The sequence below is a fragment of the Peromyscus maniculatus genome, chromosome 3 (genome assembly GCF_049852395.1).
Source record: "Peromyscus maniculatus bairdii isolate BWxNUB_F1_BW_parent chromosome 3, HU_Pman_BW_mat_3.1, whole genome shotgun sequence".
NCBI classification, from domain to species: Eukaryota; Metazoa; Chordata; class Mammalia; order Rodentia; family Cricetidae; genus Peromyscus; species Peromyscus maniculatus.
This window is the reverse complement of record NC_134854.1, coordinates 91,352,638-91,356,629: the sequence shown is the minus strand read 5'-3', so window position 1 is coordinate 91,356,629 and position 3,992 is coordinate 91,352,638. Positions and strand designations below refer to the sequence as shown.

At 37.6% G+C, this 3,992-nt stretch overlaps 1 pseudogene; it reads left to right on the top strand.

The window, feature by feature from the left end:
* Nucleotides 1–1,790: 1,790 nt before the first annotated feature.
* On the top strand, nucleotides 1,791–3,735 carry LOC102909345 (immunoglobulin kappa variable 5-48 pseudogene; annotated as a pseudogene).
* The last annotated feature ends 257 nt before the right edge of the window (nucleotides 3,736–3,992 follow it).

Below are 3,992 nucleotides of genomic sequence, written 5' to 3'. Positions count from 1 at the left end.
GAATTCTCTGTTTAGTTCTAAAGCCCATTTCTCAGTTGGACTGTTGGTCGTTCTTGAGTTCCTTATATATTCTGGATATCAGTCCTCTGTCACATGTGGGGTTGGTGAAGATCTTTTCCCATTCTGTAGGCTGTCGCTTTGCCTTGTTGACCATATCCTTTGCTCTACAAAAGCTTCTCAGTTTCAAGAGGTCCCATTGACTGATTGTTTCTCTCACTGTCTGTGCTACTGGTGTTATATTTAGGAAGTGATTTCTATGCCAATGTGTTCAAGACTACTTCCTACTTTCTCTTCTAGCAGGTTCAGAGTAGCTGGATTTATGTTGAGGTCCTTGATACACTTGGACTTAAGTTTTGTTCACGGTGACAGATATGGATCTATTTGCAATCTTCCACATGTTGACATCCAGTTATGCCAGCACCATTTGTTGAAGATGCTTTCTTTTTTCCATTGTACCCTTTTGGCTTCTTTGTCAAAATTTGTATGTTTATAGGTTTGTGGGTTAATGTCAGGGTCTTCAATTCGATTCCATTGGTGACATGTGGCAAATTTTTTTCAGTCGCTCTAATTTTTTCTATGTCCATCCATTTTCCAAAATTTTTAATAATTTCATGATTCTTCATAGCTGAATAAAATACCATTGTACAAATAAACTGTATTTTAATTTTCCATTTATCATCTAGTGGACATTTTAGTTGATTCCATTCCTTCACTGTTGAGAATAGATCCAAAAAATGCATGGGGGTGAATTTATGTCTGCCATAGTTTATATTTCCTTTGAGTATATCCACAAGAATGACATTGCTGAATCATATGGTTGTTCTATTTGTAGTTGTTTGAGGGAATTGCACACTGATTTCACACTGAATGAGGGCTTGCCTTTCCTGCTATCCTCACTGCTCTAGAATCTTGGCAGCTCATGTTGCAGCTATTGACCATTTTAAAATGCTCAGACCTTTTTATATAATAAATAGGCTCTAGCTTGGTTATCTGGCCCAAGTGACAGGAATACTTCTCTCTTCAAATGGACCTGATGCAATTAATTTTCTCTCATTTAGACTGTCTCAGAATCATGGTCTTTTAAGTAGTTTGAAAAATCATATACTAGGGAAAGAATTTGTTTGAACATTCTAAAAACACACCCAGGGCACTCTGCATCACTCTTAGTGGTAAGACAAGCAAGGTACAATATTTGGTTTTTATCTGGGAAGTGATAAACATATTTTGAAATCCTGATCTCTGAAGTTTTTCTCTACTGTGGCAGACCATAAAATTTTATAAAGCTTCCATTCTCCCTACTGGAGAAATCTGTCTTCCTAAGACATCCAGGCTTTCTAATTTCTTGTCCATGATATCTCAATAACATGATATTTCTTTAATGTTGTGATGCTTGGTGAATGTTCCGACAATTAAAAATGCTTCAGCTCATATTGTAAGAAACATCAACTAAGAAAATATAATCCTGGACCAAGACCATAGATATGAGATGCTTTTCCTTTCAAACTTCTGAATTTATCCAAGATACTTACTTAGACTGTGTTAATTTTACAACCTTGTATGTGGGATACAAAGCACAAATCACTTTCAAATCTTCACATCTCATCAAGTAACCACAAGGGGGAGATATAATTCAAGATGACACAGAGGAGTTCTTTGTTGCAATCAATATACAGTCAGTATCATTTGCATAAGTACTTCTTCCTTCTAGTGTTTCTGCCTCTTACAATATTATAAGAAGGTCTTTCTACAGGCTGTGTCATGATACACATAAACACAGGAAAAGCTGGAAGATGGTGTCCACATCTCAGCTCCTTGGGCTTCTGTTCTTCTGGGTTTCAGGTATGAAATTTTAGACATGGCAAAAAGTAGAGACGTTAATTAAAGAGAGAATTTTTTACATCATTAGGAAGCCCAGCATCATATGGAATTTGGCTTCCTATTTAAAGAAATTGATATGAAAAATTACCTTTTTTTTAAATTAGTTTAGGAGTGACTTTCAAATGCAATGTCGTGTTCTGACTAATATTTCTCCGATGTTTTCAGCCTCCAGAGGCAACATTGTGCTGACTCAGTCTCCAGCCACCCTGTCTGTGACTCCAGGAGAAAGAGTCACCATGGCCTGCAAGGCCAGCCAGGGTATTGGAACAAGCTTACACTGGTATCAGCAAAAACCAAATGAGGCTCCAAGGATTCTCATCAAGTATGCTTCTGAGTCCATTTCTGGGATCCCCTCCAGGTTCAGTGGCAGTGGGTCAGGGACAGATTTCACGCTCAGCATCAACACTGTGGAGGCTGAAGATGTTGTACTTTATTACTGTCAGCAGGGTAACAGCTTGCCTCCCACAGTGATACAGACCATAGCAAAAACTACCAGGGGCTGGGCTTCTTCAGCTGCTTCTGGTGGTGCCTTCACAGTGTTTCACAGATGTGGACAGCCTTGCATTTTTAGGTTTCATAGAAATGAAGAAACCTGGGATCTCTCTTGCCTCTGAACTCTCTTCACTCCACTTCAGTTCCAGAAGCCATAGCCTACAATGACTCTCATGGTGTAAACAATCTTCCTCCAGTGTATTATAACCAAGAGAAAATCCCAGCCTGGATAGACAAAACAATTGATTTCATGCTCTTATAATTGTTGGAAGTATAATTGAGGCATTACCTGATGCCATAGCATATACTATACTCCTGTCCTCACAAAGAAGAAAGCTGAGACTTACTGCTTCATGTCTCTGTTGCAATTTTCCCATGCACATTTTATAGTAAGTGAACAAGTCTTGAGGATAAAGTGTTTTCTTGTTTATAGATTCATATGAACTGGACAATCTAGTTTGGTGAAAATTGCAAATTTCTTGAAAAGTGGTTACAGTTACTACTTAATAGAAAAAAAATGAAACTAGAGTTGGAAACAATAACATTATGTCTGTCAACCTAAGTTTACATAGATTCCTTGGAGTTGTGTTTTGATTATCATAAGTTCAGATAAGTAACAAAATACAGTTTCTTTTATAAACAATAAAATCATGGGGATTTTTCGATTCCCCTTTGCCACTACAGAATTTCATGGAAATAAATGAAGCTCTGTTTTCAGTGAAATGTGTGTAAGTGCCTGGACAGAGGCTTGCAAAAGGAGAATTACCATGGAGGTATTTTAGCTAAATATGAATAGAAATCTGAGTTGTTTCTTACTGAAAGAACATTGCAGAAAGAATCTTCATGCCTCGAGCAAGAGGGACTGCCTCAAGGATTGTGTATAATAGAGTAGGGCTAACCATTAAACGATTCTGCAAACATAACTAAGAATTTAAAATTCATGTCTCAAAACCAGCACTTGAGATTTTGAAGCAGGAGGATCTCCATGAGTTCAAGGCCAGTCTGGTCTACATGGCAAGATTCAGGCCAGTCAAGGCTACATAGAGAGACCCTGTCTCAAAAACAAAAACAAAGACAAATAATTAAAAAAAAACTAGTTGGTTGGAAAATATAAAAACTTTTATTTTATACCCTAATTATCTGAGGGTGACTTTGGTGTGTGTGTATGTATGTGTGTGTGGGGAGGGTATATGTGTTATATATGTGTAAGATGGGGGAGTAAACCTCACTCTTCATTTTTACTTTTTGAGATAGGCTCTCCTGCGGAGTGAGGAATTTTTCTTTGGCGAGAATACCTCATCAGAGAGCCACTTTGATCTGCTTGTGTCTATGCCTGAGTGCTGGGGTTACAGCAAGTGCGGCTAAACCTGGCTTTGATGTGAGTGTTGGGAACTGGAATTTGGGTTTTATTCTTTCACTGAAAATACCTTACAGAGACATACCCTTGACACTAAAACTAATTTATTAAATATAATACAACATTTTTGACCCTCAGGACAAGTCTTTTGAGGTTAATGCATTTTAATACCAAGATCAATTATTTTCATGTATTTAGGTTCAGTTTCCTGTCCATGCATTAATTAGTAGTATATGACCCACAATCTAGGCATTGTGAAAACCTT